This window comes from Carassius carassius, chromosome 11 (genome assembly GCF_963082965.1).
Source record: "Carassius carassius chromosome 11, fCarCar2.1, whole genome shotgun sequence".
Lineage (NCBI taxonomy): Eukaryota > Metazoa > Chordata > Actinopteri > Cypriniformes > Cyprinidae > Carassius > Carassius carassius.
In genome coordinates this window covers 23,546,522-23,563,403 of record NC_081765.1, presented here as the reverse complement: position 1 = coordinate 23,563,403, position 16,882 = coordinate 23,546,522, and the positions used below count along the sequence as shown (strand labels likewise).

Genomic DNA, 16,882 nt, shown 5'->3' with positions numbered 1-16,882 from the left:
AAATTAATAAAACATTTTATTTCATATCAATATTAACCTAAAACCTTGATGTTGAAAAAGTTAATGTCCATGTTATTTGTCAACAACTCTTTTCCATATTACATTGTTAAAAACCTGGACCTCAGAAGTGACTCACTGAGCATTCACACCTTCAGAGGTGATCTGGAGCATTTGGTGAGAGAGGGCTGTTTGTTAGTGTCAGAGCTGATGAAGGAGATGGCATCTTCTCCCTCAGCTGTGCCCATCAGAGACACTCTGTAGTAAATCAGCAGAATCCAGCTCTCCTCTCTGTTGTTGATGGCCTACTCACCAGCAAATTTCAACAAATAATTGTAGCTGGGGAAGAGACGACCAGTAAAAAAAAAAAAAGGATATTAAAATCCAAAAGTGCAAGATGTGAAATGCACAGAATAAATAAATGTTTTAGCTTTAACTTGCATAGTCTTCTTTTCCGGTTTAAGCAGTTTGCTGGAAAATCCCCTGAGGATGGTGAGGTATGAGATGTACAGTGTTTCTCAGACTGCTGAACAAACCCTTTGAAAACAAACTCAATGCCATCCCTGCACAGAGAAACCCACTTCTTTATTCACACTAGTAAGAGGACATTTCCTTTTAAGACCTGAATAGTTCTTCTCTTATCCATCTATATTTGAATCTTAATATAAGACCAGAACTACAGCTGGTAAAATTAATTTCTCAGCCCTGAAATAACCAAAGACAGGACTCTTATGTACTGGCTAAATGAAGCCATGCAGTGCAGCATCTTCACAAAACTATTTTCGTTTCAGGACGAACATAGCAATCAGTCTGTTTTAGCTGTGTCACTATGCCATACATCTAACACGACCTCACTGACACAGAGTCAGCCGGGTGGACAGTGTTACCTGTGGATCATGGCCAGTGACTTGTGGGATTTGATCTGGTCCCATCCGAAGGTGAGTGAGAAGCGTCTGGCCAGCTCCTTGATGCTGCTGTAGGTCTGAACCATGGAGCTGCAGGCGTTTCCTCTGTCCTGCCCCTGTTTCCGCCTCAGATACAGCTGAACGCACACACACACACACACACACACACAGAAAAATGTATGTCCTTGTTACATTATTGTTTTCACAAGTATTCTTTAATCATGGAGCAGCTTGCACTTTGCTATTGGTATTGGTAGTGTTGTATTCTAATGAGGTTAACATGCCATGCCAAGTCAAAATTTACAGTATACTAGATATCAAACTTTTAATATATACAATGTACAAATTCTAGACATAAATTTTGATAATATATTTGAGCACTGCCATTCAAAAGTTTTTAGTTTTTTTTTACTATTAAAGAATAAAGGAAATTAATACTGGAGTAATAGCTGCTAAAAACTATTTACCATAACATTAATAAAATAAACTTTATTTTCTGTATATTCAAATGGACACTATAATAAACAGAAAGAGGTATTTGAAATTATAATACTACAGTTTTTATTGTGTTTTTGATCAAATAAATGCAAATGCAGCCTTGAGCCTTATATATATATTAAATATACCATAGTTTATAATATGTATTACACACACACACATATCTATATCTATATCTATATATATATATTTAATTTTTTGGACAAAGTGTAATCTAATGATCTGTGTATGTGAATGTGAGCACTGCTTGCTTTTTCCATTTCTTTCCTCAGCAAAGGATCTACCATTAAGCTATTCAAGGAGTGGAAGAGCTGCTAGAACATTCTACACTGAGCATGATGAGATGGTGGGAGGTTAGATTCATTGTGTCTCTGAGGTGTCAACAGCTGCAGGGGCCCATCAGAGAGCAGAGAGCACAGGGGCCTGGGACAACCGGCTGAGCAAGATGTGCCACGCAGAGGCACGTCACATGAGAGAGAACGCTGGTGGAGGACTGCAACCTCCATACCTGCTGAAGGCATTGCACCAGTGTGCGTGTGCTTTCAATCTTGTCCATCTGCCGTGTCCTGTTCAGGGTCTCTTTGATGATGCCGCTGAAGTCATTGTAGTACTGCAGGGAAGATATGACAGCAGTGAGCGATACAGGCTGTGAAGAACACTCGGTGTGGCTCCATGTCTGCCATATGGCTTCACACCTAGGAATGTAAGCCTGTGGCATCTTGAAAGCATGTTACCCATAAGTCTGTCTGGCCCTCAGGATAAGACTCTGGAAAGTGTAGCCTATTAGTCAAGAGAGGTTATTGATTTTTTTTTACTTTGAATGTTGACAGTTATGCTCAAACATGCCGAAATACCATGCATATATCATGCAATGTATCATACTCCACTTCATGACTTTATTATTAGAGGAATGTTCAGGGTCAAACATTTTTTGTGATGTTAATTATCACAGATAATTATTTATACTAGTCCCTCAAAAGAAAAAGTGACAGTAATGTACTTCTGGACATCTATGGGGAAAGTGACATCACTTTTTTAAAAGATTACATGATTTCTTCTTTAAAAGAACTAAGCTATATATAGAGTTAACTTACATCTGTAGTTGTCTAAATTATCCTGCTCAGCATCACCTCTGATTTTAGGGTTTTAGTTCAATATACATTAACTTTGGGATGGGTAAGATTTTTAAATGCTTGTAAAAGAAGTCTCTTATGCCCGCTAAGTCCGCAATTATTTTGATAAAAAATACAGTAAAAACACTAAAGCAGCTGGTGTGTTTTTTTGTCTTTTTTTTTCAAAACATATTTCTGTTGCTAAAAACACCACAGAGTGGTTTTTAGCCTTCTGCCAGATAATCCAGTCTGGTGCAGTTTATAAAACTCAATCATGAACCCAGTCACTGATTCACCTATTTCCAACAACAACCTTCATTTATTACCATCTATGTACTTAAATACAAATTAGTACACATATTCGCTCTAAGTGGTCATGAAATGTGCCAATGTCGTACAGTTCAGAGAAGTGACCACTTACCAGGTTACCAGGAGTAAGCTGTTCAAATGAGAGGTTTGCATCATCTTCACATCATTTGCCTTAACTTTGAAAGCTGTCGTTCAAAATGATGGCATTCAGAGTTAGCGTGTGTGAGTAGTTTTCTATGGGAGGCCATTTGAGACTACACATGTGAATACATGTGAACACATACACATACAGTGTTTCACATGTATGCGCAAGTGTTTCAATGTGTATCGCAAGATTTCAGTGTGTATCGCACGTTTTCAATGTGTATCGCAAGATTTCAGTGTGTATCGCACGTTTTCAATGTGTATTGCAAGTGTTTCAGTGGATTTCGTCTCAAACGGCCTCCCATAGTTTTTCTCTTTGAAGGCCTCATCAGAAAGAATGTTGCTAAGAGATTGTTGGCCGCTCTGTGCTGACCGAGTCAAGCGGGCATTCCAAACATGTCAGCATGTCAAACACACACACAAATATACAAACACACACTGCACTTTAACTCCCACTTGTCATAAATTCCAAGCCTAAGAGCTCCAGTTATGAAAAGAGGAGCAAAATGACCAGACAACCTCCATCTAATACTAATATTAATACTAATCATATTTTGGTTTTGGGAGTCCCCAAAAACAGGTTTACAAGCATGCAAGATCAAAAAACACTTTCATTGTCTTATAATATGCACTTATTTTTACCCTTCTTGCTCAACAACTCCCAAATAATTTATTTTTCCAATAGGGATGGGCGAATCGATCCTGAAGTATCGATATATAGATAATGATGCAAGTCTCGAAAGTATTGATACTGAAATAAAAAATATCGTTACTAAGGGGTTTTTATTTACCAGTGATTTTGTTTATTAAACAAAAAATAATGCCTACAATATGCCTTAAATTGGACGAATTACCTCTGTTAGCAAATAATTGTGTGGAAGGGATTTTCCTGCTCATCTGAACACATGCAAATGTTGCAAGGCAGAATTAATCAATTACAAAGAGCATTCACTCACTTCTGACAGTGCATTTAGATAGAGCTGTGTTTTCCAAGAGTAGCCTATAATAAGAAAGCATTTATGTTTTTGGAAAAGGCAGCCCAGAACAATGCAGAAAAAAACATCTATATGTTTGAGTTATTTCACAATAAACCTACTGAAATTGTACCCTAGTTTGTGCAGTATATTTATTTAAATTTGAATGTTAAAAGTTCATATTGCTCATGTTTTATTCTGCATTGTTAATATAAATCATACACTCTCCGAATAAAAAGGTTGCATTTTATGCATACAACAGCCTATTACTGGCAGTCCCTTATGACATTGAACCATGGTAAAGTGAACATAGTTTAACTATAGTATTTGTAGATTTCCTTGGTTACCACTACATTAAACATATTTTAACCACGTGTGAACAAAAATATAACCTCATTGCAATTAAGGCGTATTGAATGTTAAAATGCATTTCAAATATAAAGTTAAGTAGGTATCTAAAAGTTCATTTTACAAGTATCGTATCGGTTTTGACGATACTGGCCATTAAAAGAATCGGTATCGTATCGAAAACAAAATATGTGGTATCGCCCATTCCTATTTTCAAACCTCTCCTTTGTGGTGACCCTAATCTGCGTGATTGGTCTCATTTTCATTTCAGCATGCCTGATAAAGACCATTTTATGAGTGCAGTGCTACTTTGTGTACAGCGTTACCAGGTAAAGCGCTATTTTTACCGCTCCAAAAGCAGCATCTATTGGCAAAGAATGAATTTGCATTTTCATTCAGACCAACATGAAAAGATCAACAAGTGGGCGGGCAATATGCTAATGTTTCACGTCGACATCAACATGAAATGGCTTGGGATTCGTTTTAAAAATGACTCGATTCAATGGTTCAGAGTCGACTCTTTCTTTTGAGAGACAATAACTTTATACACAGTGCACTTTCAGATTTAAACTTTGCAGGATGTTTTAATTCACTTAGTGCTGTGTTACACAATGCATGAAAGCCAATTTAAAAAAAAAATCCATAATAGGGGAAATTTCAATTATACATATATAAAATAATAATTGTAACTAGAATATTATGAGTTTTTTTAACGTAAAAAATACATTTGCTGTGGAATGTGGAATGTATGTTGTGGTGCTATTGGACCAAATTACGTTGCTTATAAATTGAGGAACAAAGTACAGATTAAATATAAAATAACTTTTGAAACAGATCAGAGTGAGAGAGGCAGGAAACTTGACTGGTGAGTGAAGTGTCATACCTTCACATACTGCTGAAAACCTCAGCAGCCATGCTCATCTCTAGTACACTGTGCAATATGCATATGCATATCAGCTTGCAATATGGCACCAGAAGAGTTCTCAGGCGGTACAAGTCTTCCAACCGTCCGTCTCCACACTCACTCTCACTGGTTGCACAGACAGACACAGAGAGAAGGGTTGGGATTCAATAAGAGACCGGTATAATTATGATACTCAAATCTTATAAATGAAATGCTTTCCTGAGGTGAGCTAAAGTTAACAACATTTTCTGCTCTGGAAACAGAATGTGTCTGTCATCGTCCTGCCTGGTCCTGAAGCCATCACTTAATAGAGAGGTTCCATAACAGCATTAGTGACTTGAAGAAAATCCAATAACTAAATTGCTTTTTATTACATGTTACCAGCAAAAGCTTAGATTGCATTTTTCAAGAGGTAAGGAATTTTTGCCAGCACGATTTGACGGCACTCTGAAATATTTATAGAATTGATCAAATTTGCTTCAGTCACACTTGATTTCTAATCAAATGCCCCAAAATCGGATGTTACCTTATATGCTGCTTGTGTTTGTCTTAAAGCAACACAAAGGCCAAAAACAACATAAAAACTAGTTAAGGAGAGCTAATATTGATTTTTCAGCATATGTAGTTATTTTGTATATGCCTACCAAAGCTTCTTGTCTTTCATTCTTGTCTTTTTTAAATATAATTCCACAGGGCTCTGTGTTGATCTAATTACTGGTTCATTTAAGTGCAACCAATCCAAGTCCATCCAAGTGCAACTTCAGAAAGATCTCACCTAATAATATATTAAGGGATTATTATCATAATGCAACTCCTTGATTCAATGGCATTTTTTGATTGATCAGTGAGAAGGTGGGGGTGCAATTAGATTAACTAACCACAAACAAATACTGTGGTGCTTTTCACTAACAGAAGGAGAATGAGGCTGATTGTGTTTCTTTATGTGATTATTTTGTGCTTAACATAGGCAGGTGTAGAGGCAGACTGCCATCTGCTGGTGAAACGTAGACTATTACTATCTATCAGGACACCTTTGTATTGTGTATATAATATATAAAGTGTATTAATGTATTTCATCTGTGTGTGTGTGTGTGTGTGTGTGTGTGTGTGTGTGTGTGTGTGTGTGTGTGTGTGTGTGTGTGTGTGTGTGTGTGTGTGTACACAAACACACACACACACACACATTGCAGAATGTTATTATTTTATTTTTAAATATATTGGAAACACTGAATTTTCACTAGCCATTACTCCAGTATACAGTGTCAAGCAGTCATTGAGAAAAAATTTTAATGTGCTGATTTGGTGCTCAAGAATAATTTCTCATAATATTGAAAACATTATATATGTACAGTATATACAGTCACCTAAAGGATTATTAGGAACACCTGTTCAATTTCTCATTAATGCAATTATCTGATCAACCAATCACATGGCAGTTGCTTCAATGCATTTAGGGGTGTAGTCCTGGTCAAGACAATCTCTTGAACTCCAAACTGAATGTCAGAATGGGAAAGAAAGGTGATTTAAGCAATTTTGAGCGTGGCATGGTGGTTGGTGCCAGACGGGCCGGTATGAGTTTTTCACAATCTGCTCAGTTACTGGGATTTTCACGCACAACAATTTCTAGGGTTTATAAAGAATGGTGTGAAAAGGGAAAAACATCCAGTATGCAGCTGTCCTGTGGGCAAAAATGCCTTGTTGATGCTAGAGGTCAGCGAAGAATGGGCCGACTGATTCAAGCTGATAGAAGAGCAACTTTGACTGAAATAACCACTCGTTACAACCGAGGTATGCAGCAAAGCATTTGTGAAGCCACAACACGCACAACCTTGAGGTGGATGGGCTACAACAGCAGAAGACCCCACCGGGTACCACTCATCTCCACTACAAATAAGAAAAAGAGGCTACAATTTGCACGAGCTCACCAAAATTGGACAGTTGAAGACTGGAAAAATGTTGCCTGGTCTGATGAGTCTCAATTTCTGTTGAGACATTCAGAGGGTAGAGTCAGAATTCGGCGTAAACAGAATGAGAATATGGATCCATCATGCCTTGTTACCACTGTGCAGGCTGCTGGTGGTGGTGTAATGGTGTGGGGGATGTTTTCTTGGCACACTTTAGGCCCCTTAGTGCCATTTGGGCATCGTTTAAATGCCATGGCCTACTTGAGCATTGTTTCTGACCATGTCCATCCCTTTATGACCACCATGTACCCATCCTCTGATGGCTAATTCCAACAGGATAATGCACCATGTCACAAAGCTCGAATCATTTCAAATTGGTTTCTTGAAAATGACAATGAGTTCACTGCACTAAAATGGCCCCCACAGTCACCAGATCTCAACCCAATAGAGCATCTTTGGGATGTGGTGGAACGGGAGCTTCATGCCCTGGATGTGCATCCCACAAATCTCCATCAACTGCAAGATGCTATCCTATCAATATGGGCCAACATTTCTAAAGAATGCTTTCAGCACCTTGTTGAATCAATGCAACGTAGAATTAAAGCAGTTCTGAAGGCGAAGGGGGGTCAAACACAGTATTAATATGGTGTTACTAATAATCCTTTAGGTGAGTGTATAAACACACAGTATATACAGACACAAACATATGAAGATAGATTGATTTAGCTTATATACAGTATATAAACTATTTAACTTTATGAAATAGGAATTATGTAGCTGTTTTTTCCTTGCATATTTTAGACAAACAGCACATCACTGTGTCACTCGGAGTATCATATATAGAATGAGACACCTCTGTCTCTCAGGGAAACTGCGTCTGTCACAAAAGCATCAAGAGCCGTTGTGGCTTTGTTCCTCATGTTTTCGTCTCTGTGGATTAATTGTGCCCAGGGGAGGGGGAGCTCACATCCACACATAAAAAGTTTGTCCCGGGCCCCTGTGAATTTTAGTGGCAGAATTTTCTGACACCCTTAGTAAATAACCTTGCAATGGTAAATTTTTTCACGAAAAAAGACGGATAAAAAAAACTGCATCAGATGTTTTCTTTAATAGACGGATTGATTTGAACTGTGAATTGCTCATATAGTTATCAGCCAACTGGGAAGTACTTTCACCATTTCATCATCTCGCCTCAGCCACATTTTCTCATATTTAGCACATAGTGAGTGTTAATTTTGGGCCCACCCTGAAAACCATCCTGGTTGCACATCCCATGTTAAGTGTGTCATCAACTGTCAACATTTTGTCAAGGAGACCTCAGTTAAACCTCAAGAACATGCAAAAATAATAATAATATTTGATCTAAAAGACAACCATTTTTAACTAATGCTGGATCTGTTGAGGCCGCCCACATGTCAGCCCACTGTAGAGCACAGGCCAAACAAGGACCCTTAAGATTTACTGTAAATGAAAAGTAAAGAGAACCTTTACTACTGTGGGTGTCCTGCAGGGCTGGTGAAGACATGCTCCATGATGAAGGAAAGAAGAACTTTCTGGAGTTTGGGATCAGGGGTGTACAGCAATGGAGTGCCTGCAGACGAATCCCACATCTGAAGCTGCTAATTATGAGCTATAAGAACATCAATCAGACATATGAAGGCCTTTCTGAAAAACAACATAAAACAGACAGTGCCTGATCAACAGATTAGATATAAAGATGACAATATAACACAGTAAATTCCAATATAGAAAATCTACTGTAATCTAATGATATCTTTCTTCAAAAGAATGTATCAATGTACTAAAATATTTTGGATTAAAAAAAAAGAATACTGCTGTGTTTCAAATATATCACAAATACTAAATAAGTTAGTCTATTTAATTATATAAAAATACTGAAATGCAATGCAACACATTATTAAAACTCAGTGCTTTACTCATCTGCTACAGTAATGTAATGTTTGTGTACTATTACCGGGCTGATTTGTCATTAATTTGATTGATCAATTGACAGAACTGATGTAAATAAATTAACAGCTCTAAAAATATATGAAATCAATTCACTAAGAACATAGACAATTTAAAAATAAACAGAGATCGTCTGGAACTTTCATTGGTTTTAGTTTCAATTAGTGTGTTTTTCTGCTGTCACCGTGCCCTGACATGGAGCGAGGATTCATTGAATCCCAACGCAGGTGCCAAGGGCACTCCACAAGAAATTAAAGTCAAAACAAACAGGATTCATACGATGCCAGCGCATCGGCCCACTGGCACACATGCTACAGCTTAACGTACAGACAATACCCTCTGATGTGTTTGGAATAATCCACTTTGAAGAAAGGGCTTAATCGAGTGGTATGCTGTGAACAGAGAGAGAAATGTGATGCTCACTTGCTCTGGTACAAGCTGCTCAGTGTGTGAGAGACAGCGGTGACATTTCTCACAGACGGCACATAGCTGGCTTCTCTGCTGGAGGGCGGACTCCTAAAACCACACACAAACACTAACATCCATAACCATGATCATTCTTACATGGCTTTTGATTTATAATACATTTATAGTGGTTAGTATTTTGCTCATTGTATTTAATTATTAGCATGCATGTGACCATATGCAAAGCTTTGACATTTTGGCGATATGAGGGGATATGAGTTTCGAGTGACAGGAATGAAGAGAGTACAGCAGGGCTCCAACTGTTGTAGATTGAAGAAAGCGTCATTGTGAGCAGTGCTGCCAGTCTTTTAGAGTAAAATAATCTTTCATAATTACGTGCACGTGGAGCTCCAGGGTGGACGTGCCAGATCAGTTCCTCCATCCCACGTAGTCACTATGTCAATTCAGCTAAATTACTCGTTTGAATCGGACATACATCCCAATTTTATGCTGAACACGTCTCTCCCCCCACCCCCTCACCTCGGGTCACCATTGACATTAGAATTTCAGATTGAGCCGAGTTGCCGCCTGGGCCACAAATTGCCGCCTGCGCTGTCAGTTATTGATGACGAGGCCAGAGGAGAAAGCGGCCATTTCTGAGCCAGAACTGAGCGAATCTTACCTACAGCAGTCTTAATGGCCACCAATATTTCACCACATAAAGGTTAGAGGTGGGAAGATATGATTACCCCGTGCACTGCATGGAAACACAGCCCTAATAAGAAGCCCAGCTATTAGCTCTGAAACATCCACACAAGAGTACAACCATTACACCCCCTACAATCCATCACCAGCACTTACTTTTCCTAAAGTCTCACGATCAATTGCTTTCTATCACTTATTAAATTCCGTTGGACATAACCCTAGAGCCTCTGTGTTGATATTTGAAATGCAATGTGGCAGGTTTAAAGGACACGGCTCTTTGCGATGGATCATACGGCAACTCTGTAGACAGAGAGTCTTGCATGCCTAAAAACGGTTGTTTAATTAATCACCCAAGGGAAAACTCTGGCCTTACGCCTGTGCTTAAGATTACCATTGTGTAGAGATTACCATTCTAAGCATGATCTCAGCCGTTTATGACAGCAGTCACAATTCAGAAGGAGTGGAAGAGAAAGGTAGATGGCTCACCCTGGAGGTCACACCTTCTCCAAAGATGTTGAGCTTCCAAAGGATGTAGCTACACATGAAGCACAGAGCCTCAACTGTCACCTACAAGAAATACAGATTAGAGAGCAAAACTCATTTGATGAAAAAACAAAAAACAAAAAGGCAAGTAGAGGGTTCGGTGCAAGGCTAATAATGCTGCCTCCGTGGAAAAACACCATGTTTCATCTCCACATCTAGGAGTCTAGTCCTCAGCTCATACAGGCTCCATTTAGAAAGATCCTGAGCACTAGACAGATAATAATACACTTAATTGACATCAGACAAAATGACACAGTATGACACAAGACATAAACCATGTATATATTTTTTATTTAATTTTGTGCACAGATGCTAACTGAACAAGTAGTTGTTAATAGTCTGTATCACAATCTTGGTAACGTTTAAGGAATGTTCATATAACCAAAGAAAAATGTTCTGAAAGCGTATAAAATAATTACTTTTTGAATGTTTGCAGAACTTTTAGAAATGATGTTTTCACAGCCTAATGAGAAAGATAGGAATACATTCATAAAACATAGCTGTGTTACCAGGGATGTAAAACACAGATTGATAATTAAGTGGGTCAACTTGGTCAAAGAAATGCACTTTACACAAATGTTGCAGTGTGTATGTGGATAGAATAAACTAGAAGCTGCTTACATGTTGAACACATTAAGTTTCTTCAGTGTGGACAGAATTTCCAAAGCGCTGTCCTCATTTGCAGTGAAACAACCGTTCTGTACATGAAAGGAAGAACATTTAATTAGACTCCATTCATGAATAAATCAGTCATGAATCAACTTATTCTTTATTGATGTCAAGATCCATTTAAAATGCATGTATGTATCTGGTACAAGTTTAATAGAACATCTAGAGTTTTTAGTGGTCCATTACTGTGGTCACACACTGTGATTCTCCTAACCGTGTTCCCAGTGTTTCTATCCAGTGCTGGGTGAGCTGGTCAAAGCTGAGCTGGGCCAGAGAGTGCCAGGGTGAATCCTGAGCACAGAGGCTCTGGTAGGAACGGGCAGCCATCTCCAGCAGTCCAACATCTGTGTGTCTGTCCACCGCAGCCTCCAACTCAACCAGCAATGCCTGCACACACTAAACCAAAACATAAATATATTACAAGCAGACAAGAAGCGCTCTAGAAAACTGTACCAAATAATACTCAGACTACCATTTAGAAGTTTGGGGTCAGTTATTTATTTTTATTTTTTTTAAGTAATTTATACTTTTTTTCATTAAGGACACATTAAATTGATCAAATGTGACAGTAAACACATGTATAATATTAGAATGGCAAAGGATTTCTATTTCAAATAAATGAACTTTGTAAATTTGTATTCATCAAAGAATCCTGAAAAATGTATCAGTCTCCACAGAAATATTAAGCAGCGCCGCTGTTTTCAACATTGATAGTAATAAGAAATGTTTCTAGAGCACCAAATTATATTAAATGATTACTAAATAATCATGCATATATATTAAAACAGAAAACTGTTGAATTTTGTTAGTAAATACAACCTTGGTGAGAATGTCCTTTCAAACATAAAAAAAAATCTTACTGACCCCAATGTTTCGGGGGGGTGTGTGTGTGTGTGTGTGTGTGTGTGTAAATTATAAAAACATTAGTGCATCAGGTGACACACAAACACTCACCTGTGGATTTTCATGATCATAGGTGTCCATCTGGAAATACTGAGGTTTTTTTTAAAAGGAAGGTAAGTCTTTCGGCATCCTCTGAAGTACTGGAGGATGAGATTAGACATCAAGTTAATTTATGAAGAAGCAATTATGGTAAAAATTAACAGTACACTGATTTTTCTTTTACCTTAGATAACAGCTCAGGCAGCACTTTAATGAAGTGTTCAGTGAGTTTTTTGTAGTCATCAACTTGTAACCTTTCCTCTTTAGTATTTATCGCCTAAATAATAAACATACATATGTAACTAGCAACCAGATACAGTACCACAATGTGATGTAAAAAATAAAAGCAGACCAGAGCTCAATCACAAAGGCCTCCTCTACAGAGCTGCAGTTAATACACACCACAAAACGACTTCAGTTTGTTCTCTCACAGTGGACTTTAAACCAGAGGAGATCTTGCTGGATGGAAATCAGTTACTTCAATGGCTGCAGACAAAATATATAAAACGTGATCACAGTGACATGCGTTTTAAAGAAGACTTTATTTATGGCTTGATTCAGTGGAGGAACAGTTTGGTGATAAACAAGGCCTTTTCCAGCATGGAGCACCTTGCCATTAGGCAAAAGTGATAACTAAATGGCTCGGAGAACAAAACATCAACATTTTGGGTCCATGACCAGGAAACTCCCCAAAACTTAATCCCATGGAGAACTTGTGGTCAATCCTCAAGAGGCAAGTGGACAAACAAAAACCCACAAATTCTGACAAACTCAAAGCATTGATTATCCAAGAATGGCTACCATCAGTCAGGATATGGCCCAGAAGTTGACTGACAACCTGCCAGGGCAAAGGATATTATTATAAAGTATTGAACTGTTCTGCATGAGATTTTTTTATTATTTTTTAATACGGTTTCTTGGTAAATAACAGCACTGTAAAAATGTTTTCTCGGATAACCTAAAATGTGCATCATTTAGTTACATCAAGAGTCAAATCAAATATAAATGGCACATTCAAATTAAAAGTTACACAATTTTTTTGTGTGTGCAGTGTACAGGTTTGGTATATAAAATATTTTTGCTCAGGTGACTTCAAACTCTGTTATTTTAATATTTTTAACTTATTGTGGTTGTAAATATAATTGTAAATGTTAATGGGTGAAAATCTCTGCTAAGCTGTAATAAATGCTACTGATAATGCAGAACTGCAATGAAGAAGCGTACTGGTGTACTAGCCTTGTTCCTGACAGGATGTGTGAGGTAAGAGCAGTGAGGTTACACCATTCCAGTCCTTCAGTAGAGAAGTAGAAAATAGTCAGCATGAGCAAGGGGAGACACTTACTGAGAGATGACCATGAGCAATCTCATGGCCTGTATGGCCACTTGATGGTATTTATCCAGAGTCTAGGAGATCATCCTCTCCTTCAACAGAAACAGCATTCAATCGCTAATGTAAACACTTTAACTACCTGCTATGAGAGCAATCTTATCCAGAAAATCTACAACAGGACTTGAGTTAAAGACCCACGATGCACTTAAACAGCTCTTTAAATCACGATTGTGCTAATGTGCTTGCTGCTGTTAGTGAGGGTGGGGTCCTGTGGGAAGTTATCAGGACAGTGAGCCCAAGGCAAAACCTGAGGGGCTTTCCAGCCTGTCAATCAGCAATCATGCCCTCCTGCTGTCCCACTGCAGCTTTACTAGGCCTTAACTTAAAAACTGCCAAACGAAAAGACGTTTGGGTAAAACTGCAAGACAAACTTGAGGACAGACTTACAGCCAGTAAACAACTCTCCACAAAATTTTTTTTTCTACAGCAGTTACTCAATGGTACAGTTTGAGCTTAAACTTCACTGTGTCCTAACCGGATATGTGATAGACAGTAGTCGTGATAAAGTCGTCAAAATATGAGATTTTATTCTAATCACCTGTGATGGCAAGTTGTTTTGTTTCTGTAGCAACATGTTAAGTAGCTTCATCCACATTAGTCAGTATCTTTGTGTGTTAGACCAGTAAGTTTTAGAGTATCATATTTAAAATGTGATTTAGACCATGTATTATATTTCTTAAGTCATGTTTACTTGCCAAAGCCAATTTTTACTCACACTTAGGAGTTGGCGGTTGTCAGTTTTAGACCCGGACAACAGTCCAGAGTGAAATGTTGGATTCTGTAACCAGATATACGGTCACAGTCTAACCTCACTGATCTTTCACTGAATCCTGTCCAGCCTCGGAGAAGCATGTCTGCTGGCCAACTTGGCCAGCTCGACCTCGTACAGCCACTGACTGTTATCGACACTGACACTGAGGTTGAGAGCCAAATTCCCCAAGGCGTTGAGCAGCTTCACCGCTGCAGACACACACAACAAAACATCAGCTTTCGGAACGCGTGTTTGTATCAGGTCAAGAGGATTTATTATGGTTCTGGGGGAACTTACCTGCTAGTGTACAGGTGTGCTTGAGCTCTTTCAGCAGTGAAATGAGTGTGTTCAAGAGGTAGCTGTCAAAGATTACACAGTTCTGACACTGGGCCACTAGCACCGATCCGAACTCTCAGAAGTGTGAACGAAACCTCTTCAGTACAGGCCAGACATGATGAGGGGATACTCACCACTGTCCTAAGGAGAATGGAGAGAGGATCAAGATGAAAAAGTTTCTATTTCAAATAAATGCTGTTCTTTTGACCGTTCTATTCATTTAAAGAATCCACAGAAAAATCTTTCATGGTTTTGGCGAAAATATTAAGCAGCATAATAGTTTTCAACACCATTGTTTCTAATGTTCAAATTAGCATATTAGAATGATTTGTTTAAAGGAACATATGACACTAGATCACAGGAAAAAATGCATTTAAAAATACATGAAAATAAAAGTCAGTTTAAATTAAATTTAAAAATATAGATTTATAGATTTAAATTAAGTTTAAAAATAAATTTTCAAATGAGCCAACCAAGACCAACATGATCATAATATGATCTGAACTGTACCATGTCAAGAGGCCATGTGACAGTTAAAATTCATGGAAATGCAAGGAACTTCTTGTATTGTAAACCTGAAAAAACACACACATCAGAAAGAGCAAGGAACACGGGAAAGCAATCAATTATCAGCACGCTGGATGTCTAATCTAGTCCAGATCCTCCACCATTTTACTCATGACATCAGTACCCTTTTTGCTCTGAAACATCTCTGCTGTAACCATTCCTACAAAAGCACAAACAGCATTCACATCCTGAACTACAATATATGCCACAAAACAAAAACAAACCACTGAAAATTAACTTCTTATATTAGTCAGTACTGTTGTGAAATGATATTCCATTATGAAAGTGAGCACAGACATTTTGAAACTTGCCTTTGCATCCTGAACATCCTGAGATCGAGCAGTGCTGTGTCTCTGTCACCAGTATGCTTCAATCCAGTCATCCAGCAGCCTTCAACAAAAACAAACCAAACACCATATAATAAAGATTTGTTTAAATCTATACGACCTAAAAAGAACATTGTGACCTTCCAAGTAGTTATCTGTAGCAAGGCTGATCATGTGTCTCACTTGCTCTGCTATTCGCTCTGCTATCATCTCCTCTCAGATCATAGTTGGACTAGGAACAGATGCACTTCTGAACTGCAACAAAAGAAAAACGATTTACAAATGTTAATGATACTAATTCAATTGAGTATCATGTAAGTACTTCAATGTTCCCAAATGAGGATATAATGTGTTTTTACTATGAAGCCTTGTTTCTCAAACTTTTGACTCTATACGAGACAATATTTAAAAGCAGTATTTCCTTAGTTATTTCCAGTTTGGATGCAGATGTAAAATAAACTCGAGTAACACATACACAACAACATAAGGTTACAAGTGACCCAATCTTGGATGCCATTGGCTGAGGTGCACATGAACAAACCAAAAACCTGATTGGCTAGTTTGAGTGTCAATCAGAATTCTTACATTTCTCTGATACTTTGCCATATTGAACAAAAGCCTCATATGAGAACCTGCAGCTGTGCGTGGCAGTCGTCTGTGAGGGGCTGTCGTGATGTTTTGTGTTTATTTTGATGATTAAAAGTTTCTATTTGATTGTCCGCCGGTTCCCGCCTCCTTCTTCCCGATAATTATGGAGTTTTTATTGTTACAATGATGAATAAGTTGAATAACATGAAATGAATCTCTATAAATATTTTTCAGGAGAATCACTTCATTCGGTGACAGTTTCTCACCCTCCACTTCAGGCACTGAAGATCCAACTGTTAGGAGAGGTTAGAGACGAATTCCATGACTGGATTGAGGTCTTCGGTGAGCTCTTCTGAGAGTGACAGTATCGTTGATATCAAAGTTTGTATTGACTCTGACACCCTGTGGAAAGTAGATTCATTAATTATGTTGGATTAGTTTTGGTTGACTAAAAATTGGAACCAAAACCACTCTCACCAGCTCACGTGATGTGCTGGCAACTGAGGATCTAGCTTTGACCCTTCATCTATCGAAAGAGACATCTTTGGCTGCTTGAAATTGGCCTCAATATCCATTCTTATAATGGATAATGGCAAA

General features: G+C 38.2%; 1 pseudogene; it reads right to left on the bottom strand.

The window, feature by feature from the left end:
- Positions 1–143: 143 nt before the first annotated feature.
- On the bottom strand, positions 144–16,860 carry LOC132153276 (cohesin subunit SA-1-like; annotated as a pseudogene).
- Positions 16,861–16,882: the final 22 nt, after the last annotated feature.